The sequence below is a fragment of the Mustela nigripes genome, chromosome 13, assembly GCF_022355385.1.
Source record: "Mustela nigripes isolate SB6536 chromosome 13, MUSNIG.SB6536, whole genome shotgun sequence".
Lineage (NCBI taxonomy): Eukaryota > Metazoa > Chordata > Mammalia > Carnivora > Mustelidae > Mustela > Mustela nigripes.
In genome coordinates, this window is record NC_081569.1 from 111,005,191 (window position 1) to 111,028,927 (window position 23,737).

General features: G+C 44.2%; 1 long non-coding RNA gene across 1 annotated transcript in view; it reads right to left on the bottom strand.

The window, feature by feature from the left end:
- Positions 1-23,737, bottom strand: part of LOC131998857 (uncharacterized) — a 34,979-nt gene that overhangs the window by 10,114 nt on the left and 1,128 nt on the right. The window contains exon 2 of the long non-coding RNA XR_009398894.1: positions 23,335-23,426. This is a non-coding gene — a long non-coding RNA (uncharacterized LOC131998857). The remainder of the gene's footprint in view (positions 1-23,334; positions 23,427-23,737) is intronic.

Genomic DNA, 23,737 nt, shown 5'->3' on the forward strand with positions numbered 1-23,737 from the left:
GAGCTGGAGGACAGGAAATTAAGACTTAATAGTTCCCTCGTCCCATAGCTGTGCTGCTTTCTCCCGTATCTGTGGCATCTTACTCTATACTTAACACTGAGTAGGTGCTTAATAAGAATAGAAAGAGCAAAATTCAAAGGGAAGACTACCAAGAAGATGCATATACATCTAGGGTGAAGCATCTAGGGACACCAGGGAGGGAGGAGGACAGAGCAGAGCCGTGAAGGAGTAAGATAATGATGGGTTAAGGCAATCAAGATCAGGGGGAGTTTTGAGACAGAGAAGAGGTAAGTGGAACAGGCTGAGAATGCGAGAGGAGAACAGTACTTGGTTTCAAGCAGCCATGATAAAGGAGCACAAGGTGTGAAGCTTAAAACAGAGATTTATTCTGTCCCAGGTCAGGAAGCTAGAAGTCCAAAATCAAGGTATTAGCAAGGCCATGTGTCCTCTGAAGCTCTAGGAAAGGATTCTCCCCTGCATCTCCCTAGCGTCTGCTGGCCCCAGGCGTTCCGGGGCTGGTACAGCATAACTTAAATCTCTTCAAATGTCTTCTCCCTCCGTGTTTCTGTATCTTCACATGTTTCCTTAAAAGGAAGCAGTCAAATTGGGTGAAAAGCCCACCCTACCCCAGTATGACCTCATCTTAACTATTGATGTCTGCATGTTAGGTCTCATTCTGAGGTACTGGAGCTGATGACTTCTTTATGTCTTTTACAAGGACATAATTCAACCCAGAGCAAGGATGGAGAGAGACTATTGGGTTTGGCAGTAGGAGGTGGCTGGCAGGGTTTGTGAGGATGCTATTTGGCCCAAAAAGTGGGGAAAGAGACCAGATGGCACTGAGTAAAGGCGGGTGGGGGGGGGCGGGTGGAGGGAAGGAGAACAGCATGACAATAAATGGAAAGTGAGATGGAGGCATGGGGGGGCATCTGTCCAGGTCTCTTCTATGTGTGATCTTTCCTTTTCTCCAGGTAGAGAGAATGGCCATGTGCTCCACAAAAGGTTTTGCTTTCACCCCACCAACATTCACTCCATGATTCAATGAGCAGCGAGCATGTTGGTCTTGACATCAGAGTTTCTTTACTCTTAATTTTAGTGGCCTAAATTGGTTCCATTTTGGTTCAAGCAACTTCTTTTCTTGTCTAATCAGATCACCGGGTTGTTTACATGGGTTTGTGTCATCAGGGTTCCTTTCTCACTGGAGCCCAGTCCCTGAAATGGGGACAAGAGTATCTGCTGACTTCGTCCCACTTTCAGGTGACATGAGAACTGGAGGGGTAAGGCCTTGTGAGAACATAACAACCAGAATGTACCAGGGCATGGGTTAAACACAAATGATTAACAAGTATGAGTCTGAAGATCTCCTAATGAACTCAAGGTTAGCAATTGAAAATGATGACCCACTCCAGACAGCAATGAGGCCAGACTGATCACATTCTCCTCTCCAGAGCTCCAGGAACTTTTTATATCCACCCAGTTCTCTGCAAATCCAGACACTATCTCAGCTTCACCCACTGTCCTGAGTCCAAGAAATCTGGCAGCCAGATTTCTTGGACTGGACTAGGAAACTGGACTAGGAAACTCCACACACTGCTCATTTTAGTCCATAAACACCCAAATTTGGCTTCTTGACAATCTTTAATTGCATGCTTGGTATGTTATTAAGAACTAGCTCATATCCATACATAATAATGTGCCTGGTACAGTAACTGACAAAGAGCTTGGTCAGCAAATGATTCTTATTCATATTATCAAACTTACAGGAGTTCAGGAGGGCTGGTTGGGAAATAAAATTGTGCAGTCAGCTCTAAGATGAACTCAGAGCCTCCTCTGACCACTATGATTTTCTTATAGGACTAAACTAGTTTTTTTGTGGCTGCTGTATTCCTCTATTCTTCTTAATAGACTTCTGATAAGCCCATCCCATAAGTTAGACATGGCTTAACCTTAGGCTTTGGACCCAGCTGGGCCTTCAATAGATTAAGGATCTTCCACATGATGGAGACAGGGATAGGGCAGGGGGCAATGGAGAAAGGAGAGTGCTGGAGTCTCCTGCTTCCGCAAACACTATTTAATGAGCCAGCACATGAGAATTTCTCCCCTGCTTTATAAAAGTGGCTTCCTCAAGAGAGGCTACACATAGAATCTTTTAGATGAGTTGGGTGTTGCCTACTGAGACATTTATTTTTCTAAATAGCCAGTAAGGCAAAGTGGAGGTTATCCCCTGAAAACGTTCCCCAGTGGCACTTTGGAAAACACAGAAATGGATGAACTCTTGGACAAAGAGAAACTGAATTGCTACCTGGAAACCATTCCATTTTTCTTCCTTTCCTCTACACATCTCCTGGGCCCTTTAATGCTTTGTAAAGCCAAATTTCTTCAAATTATGAAGGTAGTAACCTGCAAGATTTATTCCAAGGCTTAGAAGGGGGACTCCTGCATAATCTATGACCAAGCTGTGGTAGCCCTAGGCTGCAGGTGAGTCTGCTCCAGCCCTCTCTTCTTTCTCCTGCAAAATAGACTCATTTTGCAAGGAGGAACCCTAAGAAATTCACCAGGTGTCATATCACACTCAGAATCTGTGGAACAAACCAAGATTCTTCAGCTTAGTTGGGAGCATGGAGGAATAGAGGAATACAACTTGACTGTTGAGTTTGGGTGAGTTGACCAGGCAGAAGACCAGTAGTAGGCACATGATGGTTGGGTGCAAATGACCTCTATGCCTTCAGCTTTGTTTAGTCTGCAACTAGTATCCGTTTTGCTGCATCAGAAAGAGCAAATTAAGCAACTTGTTTTTCTGCATTCTTTTGGCCCAGTGTACTAGGTAAAGTAGAATATGAGAATCATGAAATGAGGTTCCATTTTTAATGCTTATGTGCTCTGGTAGCTACACATAGGATCCTCTTCCCACCCCCTTTTAGGTCTCATACAAACTATCAGAGCATTTCCTATTGCACTGTCAGAGTTGATTTTGTCCTGTTGATAAGCTTTGGGGAGCCATTCACATGCTAGTGTATTTGTGAGCTCTGAGCCCATTTTTGGAAGATGGCAACTCCTTCTTAGAGGTATTGTCTTTGGAAAATCTCTGTCAGAGTAGCTGGGCCATATATGATGGGAGCCTATGACCCTGATGTAGAGTCTTAAACCCACTACAGCAGAGATATGCTATCCCACATTGCCATGCCCTTTTGAGTTGGATGGAGATGAATAGTCAGTTGGCTGTGAGTGGAAGTGTTATATATCACATATTTATAAGCAAGCTAGGGCCTGACCCTCAGTTTTCTCTTATGCTTGCTGCAAAGGCCTTAGAGGTCGTGTCTTCTGGATGGTACAACTACTAAACGATAGAGCCTCTAGCAGCCTGAATCTTTGGGAAATAACTTCCCTTGGGAGTCCTAAGAACAACAGTAGATTTTGCATAAATGAGAAATAAACTTTAAGTTTTAACCACTAAGCTTCTCAGTTTATTTGTTACTGCAACATAGCCTAGACTATCCTGACTAACATATCCAATAAGGGTTTAGAGTTTACAGAACCTTAGATGTTGGTCTAAACTCACCAATTTGTAGACAAGAAAACAAAAGCCTGGAAAAATTGGGTGACTTATATAAAATCGCAGAGATAGAGTGACAAAGTTAAAACTGGAACTTCCAGTTTGTTTCTCTCCACTATCACAGAGCATCTTTTGTGCTGATTTGTATACAGCTCGAATCTAATATCTTCAACCTCACTTTTCAGTTAACCACAAAGTCTTGATTAACTGAAAAATAGACACTAGTGGGCCAAATACTTATGTCTTGTGTGTGTGTGTGTGTGTGTGTTTAACCAAAATCACTATTTCACCAATGATCTTAGCTGTCTTGCCCTAATTTCAGAGAAAATAAGATAGTGCCATTAGAATCTATATGCATGTAATTTCCTTGTAATGTATAGCCTGATGAAAACCATGGGGTTGGGTCTTTAAGACATCTGGGAAGCTTGGACTCTGAATATATCTCACTAGCTCCTTTTGATTAGTCAGCATTTTTCATTAGTCAGCATTCCATTCCTGGTGTGTGTGGTATCTGAACGTGTGTGTGTGTGTGTGTGTGTTGTATGTATAGAGTCATTGCTTAACTAGAGTCCTAATGTATGGTAGCAAAAATCAGATCTGAAGGGGAAATACCAGTTCAAATCAGACTATATACAAAGCAAATAATCAAATCATGAACATGTAAAATAAAAATTGGAGGCAGTGAGAGAACGAGATGGGAGACCAAAAACTCAGGGAGAAAGGGTCAGAACAAGTGAGATGAATGGAGTTTGGAGTTTTCCTAGAACTATGGTCAATGTTCCCAGCTCACATTTTATGTGCTTGTAGCCTATAAAGGCATTTCAAATTCATGGAAGTGGCCCAGCTGATAGACTCTGACCAACAAGCTGAGATTAGAAATACTGACTTGACTTCTCACTGTCTCCATCTTTATCCCACCAACAGCTGTATCAACCTCTAGCCTCGACCTTCTCTTGGTCAACTTGGCCCAGCTTTTCTGAAATTGTTTTGTTGTTGTCATTTTGGCCTGAATACATCATTACCAGATATCACCACAGATGATGAGAGTACACTCCTAGATCTATTCTTTGTTACCCGCAGACTTAGGTGGACACCTCCTGAAACCTTGGTTCAGATGTGGAGACTGACAATAGTTCCTGCACACACCAAGAGAGTATGAAAAGGTTTGGATTACGTTTGAGGAGGAGGGCATGGCAGGCCATTCAGGCAGGGGTGGAGTTGGGGGAGGGAGATACCCAAGAAAATAGACAAAGCATTCAGCACAGAAATTTTTTTGTGGTTGGGAGCTGGGCCAGAGTGAGAGTTCTGCACAGGCACTGGCTTGCTCAGTGTGAATCCCTCGCCCTCACCAAGAGAGGGAGCACCCAGGCTTTCTTATCTGCTGTGGGCACAAAAGGAAGAGCAGGGGTGAGGCTTAAAAGCTGTCAGAAGTCAGAATTTAACAACTGGAGTCAGACTCCTCATTCCTTTGCTGTAACAAGCATTTCTCCATTGGTATGAGATAGCAGCCCAGCTTCTGCCTGGTATAAAGTTTGACTCATATTTCTTAGTTTCCCTTCCCAGTGCCCTTATGTTTTCCAGCAAGTCTCGCCCCCATCTGGTCTTCTTCCCAAGTTCAGCTCTGGCCTTATCCTTCTCCCCTGTACCACCCCAGTCTGGATCTTGCCCTACCTTCACTCCTAATGCTTTGCCAGCCTGGCTTCCTATGTGCTCATCTTACTCCGGGGACAGTAGTTAACTGGAGGAAAGTCCTTCCTGGTCATTGCAGATAGTATTGATTAAGGAAGCAAGATTTTATTTTTTGAGGATTAGAAAAAAGAAACCCAGAAAATAGAAAAGTAGAAAAAGAATGAGGAATGCCAAGGAGAAAGTAAGTGACTCTATGAACGGAGACAGAATGAAACTGCTTCTTCTTGATCTAATGGCTCTGGGTGATTATCTGCTGTACCAGGAGAATTCTGTTTCCCTTAGGCCATTCTATCTGGTGTCCTCATGCACAAGGCCTGCAGGAAGATGGTGGAGTACAAGCCAGTGGATGTCAATTTCTGACGAAATCTTCAGGAGTCTTATCCCTATGACTCAGATTTGGTTGCTTATGGAAGCTGGTCGATGGCTAGGAGTTTTTGCTCCTAGCAGAAATAAGCTTACAAAGCTCTCCCCTGTGTGGCTTTAATTGGTCTTCTCTTTTGTGAAGAGACATTATTTTGTGAAGACATTATTCTGCCTTCTTTGTAAATACTTCTCTTTTCTCTAGAGCAGAGAAATGGCCTCAGCCTTATAATGGATTTTACATGCAGAGAAGAGAAAGAAAATGATTTTGCAAGACTCTCTCTTCTGTTGGCTTGCAACACAAAGAAATATCCACCTCAAGCATCTTAAGAGCTAAATTTGGCTGCTTCATCAAATGGAGGAGAGATGAGGGGAAAGAAGTTGGGGGAGATGCTCAAGTCATTTGGTCCCTAGCTGACTTTCTCATTTTAAGACCTTCTCTTTTCTTCATACTTATCCTTTTCCTGTGGCTACTTCTACTTCTGTGGGATTTCCTATTTTTTTTTTTTTTTCATGTACTCTTTAGTTGCTCAGCTGAGTTCACCTGTTTTCAGATCTTATGTTCTTATTTGGATTCTGATAAACTGGTAAGGAAAGTTTAGGAAATAACCACCCCTCCCAAAACCATTAACATGATTACAAAATGTCATGGTGCCCTTAGAAGACAAACACACATGCACATAATTATTTAAAAACTTGACTCTGGCTGAAAATATCTCTTCGGGCATCAGGCGATAGCTACAAGGATAGCAGGCATGAGCAAGATAAGTAGTCTTAGAAGTCAGAGGGGGTTTGGCATTAAAATGGTATTAAAGATGGACTTTTGGCCAGAGGACACAGGAATACTTGAAGCCTGCCCACATTAATTATTTCTCCCTGCAGGTGAGGTGTGCAAGGGAAATACAAGCATAGGACAATGGCTGGCCAAGCAGACACTTCATGACAGCTGGGGCTATTACTCTAGGACCTAGGGCCAAACTTGAAGGAACTGGATTAAGTCCTGGGGTACCTCATTTGTCCTAGGCTAGAGAATTAAGTGACCTTGTTATTTAACTGCAAACCACATTCATCAGCACCAGTGAAAATGGAACCAGAGAAAGAGCAAGGAAAAGTCAAATCAATGCCCAGGAGTCCAGTCAATCAGATCCATGGTTCCTCTTCAGGGAGTGAAGAAGAGATGTTCAAAGTAGCCCCTGCTGCCTTCATCAGGAAGACCAGGAAAGAATCATCTTGAAGGCTTGATATCTCTAATAGGAAAAAATTTGTCACTTTTTTTTTTTTTTAAGAGAGGGAGAGAGGTGGGGGAGGGCTGAGAGAGAGAGAGAGGGAGAGAGAGAGTCACAAGCCATCTCTATGCCTAGTGTGGAGCCAGACATGGGGCTCGATCTCACAACCCTGAGATCATGACCAGATCCAAAATCAAGAGTTGGATGCTTAACCAACTAAGCCACCCAGGTGCCCCTGTCACTCTTTATAGCAAAGCCCTCGCCCCTTTTTGTCCCTCTCTGCTCCCTCCATCTAAATCTAAAGTTGGGCTTCAAATCTAATATCTAACCCAAGCCCTCTCACCTTTTAGAGTAATTCGCTACCTTCATTTCTTCCAGACCCTCCCTTCATTTCAGAGAGTGTTTTCTTTAAGAAACCTCCCCAGATCTACCAGGAAAGTATCTGTTTTCTCCTTCTTCCCACATTTACACATTCCTTCAGGATCTGCATACGGGGAGCCACATTCACTACTGGCCCCTCTCACTTTCTGTTTCATACAGTAACTCCCTAACTCTGTACACGGGGAGGAACAGCAGTTTTACTGTTTTCTGCAATCCTCTCTGTATTGCTCATGTATTAGTCATTTGTCACAATGCTTATTTTTCACCCGTGGACATATCCACTGCAAGCCCTGCTTACGTTGTCTTCATTCTAGGATCCAGAATGAAGGAGCACCCCCTAGTAGAGTCTTGTGGCAAAGGCAAAGGAATCATGCAGTGGTTCTTGAAACTTCTGCTTGGATGTAGCACGTAGCATGTTTCAAGTGCTCACGTTCCATTGGATAAAAAAGTCCTATGGCCGCTCCCTGTGTGAATGGGCTGGGAAACTATAATCCTTTTACTGGGACAGAAGAATAATTAATTGGGAACAGTGATACTGCCTGTCTCAGTTCTTGACTGAGGGGGGATGTCACATTTGCTGGGGGTAGAAGGGGAGGGTTAAGCCACCAGAGATGCATTGGTGCCACTGGTTATTTTTCATTGGAAACTTTGTTTAAAGCTCACCTTTAATAACTAAAGATATGTATTTTATTAGGAGATTCTCTCAAATATATGATATGTTCCCCAGTCCTCTTAAACAAGTGCTCCTACACATAATGCAACTATTCCTCAAAGATTTGGGGTTGTAATTATGACTGTCAACTTGGACTTTGTTACAAAGTAATGACACTCCTTGAGACTGCTAAGTAGAGGGCTACGCACCTCTGCTTAAAGAGTGCCAGGCCACTCTGCTTTTGGAACTCAAGGCTCCATCTTAGTCTCTTCCCATGACACTAGGCTCTCGGCGGTCATATCTTGATAACAAGAGAAATCTCCCTCTAGCCCTTGTTACTCAGTAACATCAGCATCACCAGGGAACTTACTAGTAATTCAGAATCAGGGCCCTCTCAATCAGACTCTGCTTCTTAGTAACCTCCCCAGGTGCTCCATATGCACACTGACATTGGGGAAGCATCCCAGGGGTTCTCAGTCTCGGCTGTATATCGGTATCTCCTGGGGAGCATTATAGACACTGATGTCAGGGCCCCGGCCACAGTGCTTGGATGTAATAGGTCTGGGGTGTGGTGAGGGCCCTGGAGGGTTAGGAACTCCCCAGATTCTAAGGTGTATCCAGGGCTGAGAACCACTGTTTTCTGGAAGACTTTCTCCTGGTTGCCTGAATCTACTGGTTCAGTGATCAGAGAATCAAATGTCTTCACCTTCATGCAGCTGCATTACTGACCACTATTAGCACCAACAAGGGCTAGAGGAGCCTGACCTTGCAGAAATAGTAATAGCCCAATTATTAAGGAACCTGTAGGGGCCAGGAACATTATCTCTAATCCTTACAACATACTGACACCCTGATTTAAATTTAAAAGAAACGGAGCCTCAAAAAATGTGAGCAACTTTCCAAAAATCACACAAATGGTAGATGTTGGATTTGAATTAACCTGTTTTCAAAGCCAGAAACTTTTTATCCCAAATCCAGGGAATCTTTGCTCCCAACCTGTATGTGCTATTATGGGGTAGACCTTGGAACATCTGCTTTGGCTGCTCAGAGGACCTTGTCGCTGCCTTCCAAAGTTTGGGTGGGGGTCTGGTTGGACAAGTTCACCAGGTGAGAGGTCACACCCTCAGATAAGTGACTGTATATGACTTCTATAGTGTCCTTAAAGTGTGCCATTTCACAGAGGGGTAAACTGATCACCATGAGGACAGCGACATGTTTCTAACAAAGAACTTAGTAGAAATTCATCAGTGCAGAGGAAGCCCAGGAGAGGGAGGAATCGGGCCTGGATGAAGCATGCTTCTCCACTGTCAACTTCTTAATAGTAGTGGGGAGCCAAGTATGCTGGGAACATTATCTCATGGGATTTTCACCACAATCTTATTGAGTGTGATATTAATTTTGCCCATTTTATACATGTGTAAACGGAGGCTGAAGGTAAATTTACCCACTATTAGACAGCTAATAGCAGAGCTGGCATGGAAATCCAGATTCAGAGCCTGTGCTAGTTCATCTACATTTCATGACTTCTTAATTTCTTAAGTGTAGCATTCTGCCAGCTGTGTCCCATCTGGGTCACTACCTGCTGTGCGCCAGGTTTGGGACAAATTGCTCAACAACACTTGATGTGGATAAGGGATAGTTTTTTGTAGGAAAGGGAAGAGTTTCAGGTACACAGCAGAAGAGAACGAACAGGCTTCTGTCAGTCATCAAGCCACCAGAGATGCATTGGTGCCAGGGCCCCTCGCTCCTCTGCTGTTCCTGCCTTTTGACAGATCAAGAGTGAGAATTGACCTTGTTAATTAGAAAGCAGAAAGACAGTGCCATGCCAGGCAGTTTGGGGTTGGATCACGGCTGTTTCAGATGTTCTGTTTGAATCCAGCTGCTCAGGACTAGAAAACTTGGTGTTCCCGGGATATCAGAGACCCCCTTCTGAGGCAGAGAAGCCCTTAGAGCTGTGGGAAGCTGAGCTTAGGGTCAGGTCCACACCTGGGGAGAAGCAACACCCACCCCAGCATAGTTAACTCATTGTCTGGGTTACCTAGAAGGAGCTCCCAGCACCAATTTTGGAGAGGACACCTGTGAAAATCCCCAACCTGGGTCATGAATAGTGATGTGGGCAGGCAGCACTGGATCCATCCTACAATCAGAGGCAGATTGTCCTCAAGGCAGAGGACATGGCTCTGAAGCATAGAGAGTGTTCTGCCCCTTCTCATTTGGAGCCTCCCACTTCAGCCATCTATCTGGATGTCTGGTGGTGATGGCAAGGAGCAAGTCAGGCAAAAAGCAAGCTGATCTCACACTAGAGAGCTTGAGGGGGGATGTCACATTTGCTGGGGGTAGAAGGGGAGGGTTAAAACTGGTAAAATCTTTAAACATTACTATCTCGTATTTTTGCTCCCTCTAAATTTCAGTGCCAGTGACAAACCATGAGAGACTCTACTCCAGGAAACAAACTGAGGGTTACAGAAGGGAGGTGGGTGGGGGGATGGGGTAACCGGGTGATGGACATTAAGGAGGGCACATGGTGTATTGAGCATTGGGTGTTATACATAACTAATGAATCACTGAACACTACATCAAAAACTAATCATGTGCTATACGTTGGCCAATTGAATTTAAATTTTAAAAATTCTGTTTTTAAAAAAAAAAAAAAACAACAAAAAGAATAGGTATGCTCCTCTGTGGGGCGCAAGTGTATCTCAAATAATTCTGACTCCAGCTCTTGTCCTCTAAGCCACACTGCCACAGACTTATCTTTCTAAAACACATCTATTTGCATCACTCCTTTGCTTAAAATCTATGACTCCATCCCCATTCCCTGCAAGATAAAGTCTAAATCCCTTAATATGATGCATGATGCTTTTTCATATGCTGAGTCCTAGACCGGGTTTTCATGTCAGTCTCCGGGATGAGTCGCCTTTCACTGCGCCAGGCTGGCCCTGAGCTCTCAGAGCAGTCATTCAACCTCTGTTCTTTTCTGCATCATGATTTTTTATTTAAATGTGTTACCTCTATTGGTCATAAGCTTTTGAGCGCATGGACTGTGCTAGATACATAGGTGGTATTTGATTAAGCTTCAGTGATTGGCGGAGTCTATATCACACCCCAAGTTCCAAAGACACGAGGAATTTTTTCCTTTTTTGTTTTGTTTTCTGAGATCATCAGTGTGTGCTGAGGCAGTCCCTAATGCTTCACTTGCTACTTTCCCTTTTTTTTTTATCTCCCTACCCTTTTCTTCAGCTACTAAACACTCCTCTCACCTCTCACCATGCCTCTCTTGCTTTCTGAACGCCAGACAACATTTTTCTTCCTAGAGAGAATGTCAGGAAGACAAAGCGGGGCCCATCCCTGGGGAAGAGGTGGTTCCGCCTCATCCATCTGCTCATTTTCAGCCAAACCTAAATATAAACCATGCTGTCAAGGAGGAGGCTGGAAACCACTCGTGTGGAGTTGTAGCCAGAGATAACGCCGTAGAGTGAGGAGTAAGAGACATGGGGGTCAAGCCAAGAGGTCCCAAGGCCAGGCCTGAGTATGAAGGTTGCTCCTGATGTTGAGCATCTAGGAGGAGAAGAGAAGGCCTCTATGAGGTCACTGAGTGACACACCTGGCAATGGGTGGGGGAGCTGGTTGCCATGAGGGAACATACCGTGAACCTGTTCCAGCCCAGGCACAGAATATGTAGTCCAGAGATAAGAAGGAGGTATTTCTGGGTTGGGTTGGGTTGATGAATGGTGGGGAGCTGGCTGCAACTGTTCATGATGTAAGGACTCCATTTTTAGCACGTGTGACTCTTTGGGTTGCTTGAGACAAAACAAAACAAGACTCAAGCCCCATAATCTTGTAGAATCCTAGGAAGGATGTGAAGGGCATGGTACTGGCCATACAAGGGAGCTGGGATATGGGAGTTTCCCATCTGGCTGCAGAAAGGACCCTCTGTGAACGAGGCTCACAGAAAAGTAAATTTCTCTTGAGTTCAGCCGCCGTCAGATCCAGCCTCCATGTTGTGTGACAAGGAATGGGGAATCTTATCAGGAAAGATGGGTATGTGTCAGCCTGGTACTGAGACCCTCCTTCTGTTCTCAGGGATGTTCAGTAGGCGGTCCCCTAGTGAGATCATGGCCATCTTCAAAGGAACACAGTAGAACCTGGGCTTGGGGTGCCTGGGTGGTCGAATTTGTTAAGCGTCCAACTCTTGATCTCAGCTTGGGTCTTGATCTCAGGGTCGTGAGTTCAAGCCCCATGTATAAGTTCAAGCTCTATACTGGCCATGGAACCTACTTAAACAACAGCAACAACTAAAGAAGAAGAATTTGGGCTTTACCAGATACTCTGGCTTGTGGGTTCTTCTCGAATATCTAGTGCTGTTGGGTTAGCTCATTAATACCTAGAATTCATAGACTTGGAATATCAACTAGGGAAAGACCACTGTTCTACCACAAGCAGTATGCAGCTTGTCACTAGTAATTAAGAGATAAGGGAATTAAAGGCTTCAAAGGTCAATAAACTTGCTTAATTCTCAGACCTCAAAAGCTTAAGTGGGGAGTCTAGAATCCCCCACTCCCCACTCAATTATGAATGAAGCTATCTTAAGTATAATTGGTACACATTTTCTAAGTGGATAGCTGTAAAAAATCCACTCCATTCTGGACCCTAGAATCCCAACTCAACCTCCCTCAGTGTCCTTGAGCCCCAACGCCTCCAGGGCACAGTCAGATTTCAGTCCAATTCACCCCGGGCAGTGTTAGCTCACGAAGCAGCCAGACAGAGACCTTCATGGGCTTTTCCCAAGTCCTTTCCTCTTGCCGGAAGTTGTTCTTACTGAGACCCAGCTCTGTTCAGGAGCTTGGTACTGCCCTATTTCCATGGCTGCCCTAGGCTTCCTTACAGAGTTTTCTCCAGAGGTTCTGTTTTGGTTATCTATTGTTGTATAACAAATCATCCCCAAACATAGTGGCTCAAAACAACTATTTCTTATTTGTCCTAGTTCTGCGATCAGTAACTCAGGTTGGGTTGGGTGGGCAGTTCTTTTGTGGGAATTGTCTGGGCTCACACATGTCACTGCGGTCATTTGGCAACTCTATGAGGACTCATGAGGGTAAATTCCCCTTATTCACATGTCTTGAGATTCGGTGCTGATTACTGGCCTGGTCTTGTCTCTGTATGGTTACTCTGTATGGCAGCAAAAGCATTCCAACAAGGGGAAGCTGGAAGCTTCAAGACCTCCTGGGACTGAGACTTTGGAATTAACCCATCATTTCTGACATATTCTGAGGTCAAAGCAAGTTACAATACCAGCCCAGATTTCAGAGATGGGAAAATAAACTCTAGCTCTTACAGAGAAGAGCTGCAAAATACCATGCCCTTGTTTTCCAAATTCCCATAGCTCCCCACTGTACTTAGCATGAAGTTCAAATTTCCTCTTGTTTATGGCCCTGCATAACGTAGGCCCTGCCTCTCTAAATTGATCTAAAACCCACCTCTCCTTGACTCGCTACAAACAGTTCTCCCTTTAGGGCTTTCATATGTGCTGTTTCCTCTGCCTGGGATGCTCTTGTCTCAGATCTTTGTGAGACTGAATTCTCTTTTAAGTCTAAATGTCAGCTCCTCAAGGAGACCTTCCCTGAGTACGTCTCCCAGTTCCTTCCTACCACATTACCCTGTCTTATCCTCATGTAGCCATTAGCACTATCAGAAACCAGTCATTCATTCCTGATCTTCTCACTAAAATTTAAACACCATGAGAGTATAGCTGTTGATTCTCGGGTTCACTTTTGTATCCCCAGTGCCTAGAATAGTGCCTGTTGGCGTGTAGGTGCTTAATGTTTGTTGAATAAATTAACTATGTGGTGAAAATCTGTATCAGCTTAGAAGATAGGACAAAAGAGGGAAAAGAAGAATCTCCATTCTCAAAGTTGAGATTTAAAAAAAAAAAAAAAAAGTGGGTTCTTTTCCTGTAATTAGCATACATTGCCACCAAGTGGCAGTAGATGTCTTAAGCACCTGGGGCAATTTACTGGTCAATGTTTTTCTTTAGATTCAAATGATGTTTGCCCAGGTCCAAACTAACAGATTAATAGTAACTTATTTTCTAAGACTTTTTAATTTCATTTTAAAGATTGACTTTTTATTATTTGAGAGAGAGAGAGAAAGCACGAGAGAGCATAGGGGAGGGGCAGGGAGAGGGAGAGAGAGAATCCCAAGCAAACTCCCTACCCAGCACAGAGCCCAATGGGGCTCAAGCCCATAACCCTGAAATCACCACCTGAGCTAAAATCAATCGGATGCTTAGCTGACTGGGCCACACAGGAACCCCTTAATAAACTTTTTAAAATTGCTGACTTAAAACAATAGACAATAAAGCTATTTATCCTTAGAGAACAAACATTTTTCTTAGAGAAGCACCTTTTTGCTCTATTTCATTAGTTACCAATTATCATTAAATAGAACTCTTCTCCCATAGCCACATCCTGATTATTATGTTCCTTTTACTTTATTACAAATTCTACCTTACAGTCACTGTGCCTCAGGGCCGACATGTGGAGCTGGACCTTCAGGCTAGATTTATATTGCAAAGTTTTATGGCTTCTCTCAGCGACTAGCTCTATCCTCATTTAAAGCCTGCTGATGGCTTCGTTCCCCACGTGTTTCAACTCCCTTTTTCTCAACCCTAGCTCTTTTATTTCTCTTCCCTGTATCAGAATTAGGAAGCGAGAAAAATACACCTGTTCCTTTATCTTGAACACATGATTCTGCCCCAGGTTCTTCCTAATACAAAGAAAGTAATTTCCACTTGTCCTTAAATAAGAGTCAAATATATCCCTCTATTCAGTTTTCTCATTGGGAGTTCTTTAAACTAGTGATTATGTACAATAGGACTTATCTTAGCGAAGCCATTGCAATGGTTCCACAAGAGGCAGTTTATACGAAGTGTTTTTGTGATAAGAGTTCCTCTGAAACTCTTTTTCTATAGAAAGAGATAGCACTCTTAAACAGAAAAATGAAGCAACATTTAGACAAAGCTCCTGATTGGGCATTTAAGCTCCTCAGAAGAGCGGCAGTCCCATAGGGCGGATGGACCTCGTGAGTCAGCAGCCGGGTTCTGCTGTGAGTCACCTTAACATCTCTGGGACCACGTCCTCTCCTCAGCTCACACTCCTTCACTAGGCATGCTAGGGGTACAGTAAATGCTTCCTGAGCTCTGTACAGGAATGACCCGGACCCAGGCATTCCGCAGCACAGCTGCCTAATCCAACCTGAAGAGTGACTTTTTTCTTCTTTCTGCAGCCATGGTCCACTCAGACTTTTGCATATTGCTAACAAAATCTGATCACCCTGAGGCTAAATGTGTTTTAGAATATATATGCAATCAACAGTCATTAAGACAATATTTGTGTGCAACAAATGTTCATTGAATGAATGAAGGAAAATGACCAGGGTTCATAGTGTTAATTTATATTAGCGTCTTCTGATATTTTCGTATTGCATGCCCCATTAGTTAAAAAGTAAACAATCCTCAAAATGTATATTATGTTATAATAAGTTATTCAAATGTACTATTGTACCAATGTTTTCTGTACATAAAAATATATACAAAATATAAACTTTAAAAAGGGTAAGATTAAAAAGTAATGCTTTTAAGTAATGATCTTATTACTGGTAAATTTTTATTCTCACTAAAGTCTTTTACATATCATTAATATTTTTTATGAGAACAACACAGTTGAATATGCTGCTTTATGTTTTAAAATCTTGGTTTAGGACTTTGTGATAAAATCATTCAATGGTCTAGTTCTGAGTTTGGTTGGTTTTCTCACTTGGATTTAATTGCTGTCCCAGTGAAAAAAGATACTTTGTAGCTTCAAATGGAAGCCTTGCACCATCAACCTCTCTTATCAAATCATGGTACTCATTACTCAGTAGGCTCACCAATTATGCAAATGTTTTGGTGGAAAGTCTGTGGAAAGGAAATTCACCTTTCTCTGTTCTCTGATCTCAACCTAATTTTCTTACAAAGAATCGGAAAGGGCACTGATGGAATACAGCTATGTTTTCATATTTTTATAAAATATGTTGATGGTTGACTGTGTGATTGATTTTTTTTTAAAGCTAGAAAATCCGGTTTCTTAGTGTGAAGAGATGAAAGATTTCATAAGGTGGTACCTATGTCGTGTTCAACAACATCACATAATGATGATAACTATGCTTTCTCCATAGAACCAGCTGCTTCTGAAGGGCAGTTTCTATTTTTTTTTTAAAGAATTTTTAAAAAATTTATTTGAGACAAAGAGCCAGCACAAGTGGGGTGGGGGAGGTTGTTGGCAGAGGGAGAGGGAGAAGCAGACTCTCGTCTGAGCAGGGAGTAGACTCTGGGCTTGAACCTAGGACCCTGAGATTATGACTCGAGCCAAAGGCAGACATTTAACCAACTGAGCCACCAGTGTCCCCTAAAAAGCAGTTACTTTCTCAGTCATTGTTAAATTGTCACTTTTACCCTGAAGAGCAGATTAGGTGTATGTGTATATTATGTATGTATTTATTCTATCGGTTAGGCTGAAATCTAGTAGTTATTTGTCATTTATTTAAAAGGGAAAATATTTGGATGAAATTGTCAATCCCCAGCACATCCTCCTGAATGACCACTCTTAAGGACTTTGCCGGAAGATAACCAGCAAACTTCTCGATGGTGCACATGGATTGCATGATCACTCCACCTGTCATTACAAAATAAATATTTTACTATACTATAGAGGATCTTATTTTTGTAAAATTAATCCAAAACCTAACATTCTCTATTTCTTTATGGTCTCACCAGTCAAAGCGTGGTTCGTTAACCAATAGCATCAGCATCAGCTGAGAGCATGTTAAAAATGGGGAATTCTGGGTGCCTGGGTGGCTCAGTCAGTGAAACGTCGGCCTTCGGCTCAGGTCATGATCCCAGGGTCCTGGGATTGAGCCCCACATCCAGCTCCCTGCTCAGTGGAGAGTCTGCTTCTCCCTTTCCCTCTGCCTGCTGCCCCCCTGCTTGTGCTCTCTTTCTCTCTGGATCAAATAAAGAAATAAAATCTGAAGGAAAGAAAGAGAAAGAAAGAAAGAGAGGGAGGGAGGGAGGAAGAAATAAAGAAAAAGAATCTCAAGACAAGCCAGAATAACTCAATCAAAATCCGCATTTTAACAAGACATCAGGTGACCCACACATATACTCAGGTTCGAAAGTCCTGCCCTATGAAATTGTGGCTTCCATTTCTTGGTTATAATACCTTGTTTAGGAAAAATCAATTTAAAAATTTCACACATGGGGCAAATCCATAGCCTGACTGGTGAATCTTTTCTTCCTCCAAATCAAAATTCTTTTTTCTACCACTCCTTTGGTGGTAACACTCACTAAGTTTTCAAGAAGTCATTTTCTGTGGACAATTACATCTTCCTCAGCATCTCTTTCCGTTAGTACCTCTCTCTCTCATGCACAACACACGATAGTTCTTACACAGTTATTATTGAAAAAGAACCTAGTAATACCCTTAACTCAGACGTGTACTTTCACCCCAAGCATAACAAACCTCCTACTCAGTATAATTTGTTCCATACACATTTCTTTGAACCTTCAACCATGTTTCTTAAGCATCTGTTAACATTTGCTGGGGAAGGAATCCATTCTAGTTTGTGGCCGTATTCTCTTCCACATCTGTTTCAGTCATTTTTACCACAGACGGAAGAAGACAGAAGATGTGTGATATTTTGCTTCTAAGAAATCTTTAAAGCTGCTCCTTTACTGCTGCACATGGATGTTTAAAAAAAATACTGGATTGGGTGTCACCCAACCTAAAATATTTGCCAAGGCTATTGTAGAAGTCTGTGTCTGCACGTTGAATGCTTAACTCTGGGACATTCTACTACTCCTGGTGCCTTCCTACTCACATGGGGCGTACGGCCAGGTACAACACACACCTAGGGCAAACTAACGATAATTCATGATAGTGGATGTACATATGTATTTTAAAGACTCATCGAGTCCATGTTTCTCATTTGACTGCTTTCACATCAGAAGTGATCAGATCGGGTGCCTGGGTGACTCAGTGGGTTAAGCCGCTGCCTTCAGCTCAGGTCATGATCTCAGGGTCCTGGGATCGAGACCTGCATCAGGCTCTCTGCTCAGCAGGGAGCCTGCTTCCCTCTCTCTCTCTCTGCCTGCCTCTCTGTCTACTTGCGATCTCTCTCTGTCAAATAAATAAATAAAATCTTAAAAAAAAAAAAAAAGAAGTGATCAGATCCCCACTATTGTGCCTTGCATGGTGGCGGACCCAGAGCCCCTTCATGTGCAGGGCTAATGGTCACCTGGGCCACTTCCACACTGTGTGTGCAAATCTTTTACCAGTTATTTCTCTGCAGGAAACGTTTAAAGCTGAGTGAAAGGAGAGGGCATGCCACGTGTAGACCCCTGATTTATATCAGTGTAAGACTCAAGGGGGACAACTGTGTACGTCTTGGCTAATTGTTTGTAAAATCCACAGCAGCACACTTCAGTCCCGCTTCGAAAGCAGAGGGAGGTATTTGTAGAATGGATCTGCCTGGACATCGAAAGGAGGAAGAAGGGCAGGTGATGGACTGTTGAGTTGGCTGAAGCGGATGGGGACAGCTGCCTCATCCCAGACTTGCCTTCCTGCCCGCTGAGCTACCCCTTCGGTTTGGCCCCGGGGGATCTGACTTTGTGGATCTAGGAGATCATTTCTTGGCCATGCAGGTATAATATGGATGTAACACACAGCGGTCTTGTTCTCCCTTTGGCAAACACTCCTGTCTCCCCACATACACTCTTACCCTCTCTCACAGTTCAATAGTCCTTTCTTGTAAACAAGATTTGGAGAGAATATTCTTTATTTTACCCAAAAGCTGATTCTACCTACTCCGTTGAGGCGGCAGAGGGCTGTTCCCCTATCTACAATAGCAATAAAGCCGACTTTGCTGTCCTTAAGTTTTATATGGTAGTGCTGACCCTCTCACGAAGGATTCTCCTCCAGAAGGCTTTACTCATTAACCAAAGCTGAGTGTTAACCTTTGCAGACATAAATAATACAGCAGCACCTTGGCCTGAACGGAAGAGGGAATGGCTAAGCCTTTAATTTGTCTTTTTTCCCTTGGATACTTGTGAGCTTCTTTTTCTTGTGTTTGACAAAATGTCAAAACAGTATTTCTCTTTGTGTTAAGAAATTCTTCATCCAGCCCTGAACCGGTGCTCTCTGCCATTTAACTCTGCAATGTGTGTGGTGGGGTGGGGGTGGGGGTGCATGTGGGGCTCGAGACCAGGCTCAGACACATGATGTACTCTGGCCAGAGGGATGTTAGCAGATGTGACAGACAGGCTGCGCATGTGCACGGGCATGGCTGCGCATGGCACTTGCTTCCTTGCACCCCTGCGATCACCTGGGGAAAGACAAGCTGTGCCAGCCCAGGGTCCCAGGATGGAGCTGAGGGTCAGGTGGAGCAGAGCCCAGGCACGCCCGTCGCTCCAGTTACCACAGACTCATCCCAATGGGCTGATAATGCTGAGAATCAGACAAGCGAGTCCGGCCAAGATCAGTGAGTGGAGCCGCTTAGTTCACCCCAACTTGATTCCAGAAGTAGACACCTACTGGAGAAGAAGACCCCTGGGTTTCCACGGCTGTTGGTTCACTGGCTCTGGTCTACCCTCTTGCCCAAAGCCTGCTCCCCATGCTTTGCCACGACACTCTGGACCCACGCAAGGCCCCTCATCAGGGGCCCCTCCCTAATCATCATCCCCGACTCCTACTTCACAAACCTCTTCCTTCTTGGCTCTCTCTCATCAGCATGGGAGTCATCTCAGGTCTCTCCTGTCATTTGGCCCTATGTCTTATCACCCTCTTCCAGTCACCAGCTCACCTCCTCCACAGGTACAGTCTTGAAGGAGAAGCTTAGCCCTGCTTCCAGGCTCCATTCCCACTTCCCATTCTCTCTGCGGTTGCTCTCCTGTCCTATCACGGAAACGGCTCCTACCCAGGCCTTTAGCGATGCTCTAGTTGTTGAATCATGGACCCCTGCCCTCCTCCCCTCCTGTACCCTTCTCTCCCTCCCCCTACTCCTCTTCCCCCTGCTGTCTATCCTTCCTTCTTTCCCCACCCCTTCCTACTCCTTCGGCCCCCTCCTCCCCCTCTTTTCTCTTCTCCTCCCCGCCCCTCCCCCACATACTCCCTCTGGCATCGTGCTTTCCTAGGTCCACTTCTCTGCTGCCCCTCCAGCTGCCTCGTGGGCTTCTCATCCTTATTCCGGCCTGCTTGGTTCCCTCGCTCCTCAGACCTCTCCTCTCTACCCTGTCCTTAGAATCACCTCATCCCATTCTCATTCTCTCTGATACCAACAATAGGTTGGGGACTCCCCAATTTTTTAAGTCCTGCCAATTCCCTGTACTGAGCTCCAGAGACATAGGTCGAAGGGTCTGCTGGATATGCCAGAGATAAATGTGAGATCTCTAAAGTGTAATGCACTCTTGTCTCCCTTACACTTCCTCTCTCCCCCGTGTCCACCATGTCAGCCAGCAGTACTACCCCACCCACCCAGTAACAGAAGCATTAGCCGCAGCTTCTCTCCTGCTTCCTTTTCCCACACTCACCTCATTCTCAAGTCCTGTTAATTCTACCTTCCTAACACATCTTCAGTCTGTTCGCTGCTCTCTATCCCATGTCAGCTACCTTAGTTCAGGCCATTTTTAATCCTTTGACTTGATTACTTTTCCAGGCTCCTAACTTGCCTCTTGTCTTCACCTTTCCTGGCCTTAAGCCATTCCCATACTGCTACTGACACCATCCTTCCAAAATGAATATTTGGTCCCCTCATTCCCCTACTTAGAAGCTTTTAATGATTTACCATTGCCAGGAACCACGGAAGGCTCATTGTGATGGGCATCCTGGTTAACCTCTTGGCGTTCCCTTCCTCAAACCAGTGGAAACCACCGACAACTACTCACAGCTGCTCAAGGACAACCTGCTTTCTCCTTCTTGCAGCTTTTGTACCTCTAGCTCTGCCTGCTTGGGACAGCCCAGGTCAAGTAGAAGCACCCCTGTATCCCTCACATGCATGGGCACATCACCCCCTGCCTTTTCTAGCAATTACCCCCTCTGCTTGCCCTCAGTGGCCTCCTTCCTGGTCTATCATCCGTATGCAAGTCCTTGAAGTAGGGACTGTGTCTCATTCATTCCCGTATTCCCAGAACCCACCTCATCTGGGAACATGGTAGGCACTCGATCCGTGTTGATTGACTGATTTGCGTGAGGAAATAAATGATTAAATTAACACAGATATGAGCCACAGACCTTTCACCTGAAGGCATCTCTACCTTGTATACCAGAGCGGGAAGACCTTTTAATTCCTCTCACCTATCATCTACAAATGGGTTTCATCCTTATTCTATTGGTGATATCTTCAGGTCCTATAAAAATGTCTTCAATTCTTTTACTAGCTATCTCGGAGCACTATGCCCCTCAAGCTTTCCCTGTCTCTAATGGTTGCCATATGGGGACAAGAGACACTAATGCTCGCTTCAATAAGCCGAAGTTATTGTTAAAACAAACTGAACTACCTTTAGCTCACCTCCCATTCCAAAGGGCCCACTAAATTTGATTCTGTGAAATAGGCTTTTAAAAATATCCTCCTTAAGGAGAAAATATAAACAGGGGAAGGCTGTCGGCTCAGCAAACACAGGCCTCTTTGGGGACACAGCTTGTTTCCCTTCAGCGCACAGGAGGAGGTGGTAACACCATGGGCCCAGCGCCCTCTGTGCCTGTTCTCATCCACACTGGTGGACCCAGGCTTCTCAAGGATCCTGAGGACAAGAGGATACCAGATTCAGCTCTGACTGACTTAAGGAATGACCCAACTATGACCTGCCCACAACTCATATGTCTGTGGGTAGATGGAGTACAGAAGCCTGGAAGCACAAAATTTCTTGTTCATTGTGTCATGGGTTCTCCATATTGATAAACCAGACTTATCACAATTCTGCATCTAAAAACGTTTCTTAGGGGCGCCTGGGTGGTGAAGTGGGTTAAAGCGTCTGCCTTCGGCTCAGGTCATAATTCCAGGATCCTGGGATTGAGCCCCGAATTGGACTCTCTTCTCAGTGGGGAGCCTGCTTCCCTTCCTCTCTCTCTGCCTGCCTCTCTGCCTACTTGTGATCTCTGTCTGTCAAATAAATAAATAAAATCTTAAAAAAAAACATTTTTAAAAAATAAAAACTGAAAACGTTTCTTAGGACTTCATGAAATCTGTGCATTCGACCAATTTATACACACACACACACACACACACACACACACATTTTATAATATTTGTTGTCTAAGCCTTCTGTTTACTATCTTCTAAGACTGTAAGCTGTAAATAGCTCCAGACAGCATTTTCTGGCAGTATGATCCATTTGGGGTCATATTGTGAATCAAGGGTCCTGGAATCACCATCAGGAATGTACTTCAAGACTAGAACTCAGTGGGGGTGCCGGGGTGGCTCAGTCAGTTAAGTGTCTGCCTTTGGCTCAGGTCACGATCCCAGGGTCCTGGGATAGAGTTCTGCTTTGGGCTCCCTGTTCAGTGGGAAGCCTGCTTCTCTCTCTCCTACTCTCTCTGCTTGTGTTCCCTGTATCACTGTGTCTCTGTCAAATAAATAAATAAAATCTTAAAATTAAAAAAAAAAAAAGACTGGAGTTTCAAAATGGGGAAGAAAGTTTTGACTCTCTAACTCCTGCTGGTAGACATCCTTGGCAGTGGTCACTTGGCTAGAATCCTGAAAACACACCCCAGACAGAGAGTAAAGAAGGACAGGCTGAGGAAATGCATCAAGGAGAGCTGGAGGAGCAGTGGAAGCTCAGAGCAAAGAGCCCCAGGTAAGGTACGAGGAGGAGAACCCGTGAAAGCTCTGAGTGGGACCGGGAGCTGTCAACTGCCTTTGGGGGTACTGAGATATATGTATATGTCATGTCAATTCTATTTTGAGTCAAAAGGTGTGGAAGAACATATGTAGAAGAGAGCACTGTTAAGATGAGAAACTACAGGGTATAGCAGAGGAGCAGAAATGAGTTTCAGAGAATCAGGCTATCCAAGGGTCAACCACAGTGTCCCCACCTTGGGCCTAGCAGGCACATTCCCTGCCCCAACTGACACAAGGTGTGTTGTCATAACCCATGCCAGACCTTCTAGTTTTGGACAAAAGTAGAGTTCGGTGTGTGCAAAGTTCTGAATGAATGTTTTCTCTCCAGCCACGAAAATCATAAGAACATAGAGAATGGCTCCCAGGGGCTTCAAAAGATAGTAGAGTGTCTCAACCTTCATGACTATCCAACCCCATCAGGTTAAAGATGTATATTAGTGTATTAATAGATTGCAAGCATGCATTACTATACTAATATAATATGCACATGATAAACTATATACAAAAACTAGAAACTAAGCAATATATGAGATAAACGTACATACCTTTTAACACCATACTTTCTTCCCACGTGATAGCAGATTGCCGTTTGTGCCTCCTGTTGTGGGGAGGGTGGGTCCCCACCAACAGTGAAGAGCTTATAAAAGGAAGATCAAGAGAGTGAGAAGCCGGCAAGTTCTTCACAGAGGGGATGTATGTGTTGATGAGGACTTCCATTTCTGGAAATATAATGGACTAGAAATCCTGACAGCCTTTCCATTCCAAAATAATAAGCAAGCAAACAACAACAATTTAAAAAATTGAATAACAATTTAAAAAATTCAGAACCCTTGGGGTAGTGGATAAAGACCCAGGATGTAAAAACAAAGTGGCGAAGGAGGTAGCAACTGCCCTCAAGGGTTCGTTGCCCCCCCCCCCCCCCCCCCCCCCCCCCCCCCCCCCCCCCCC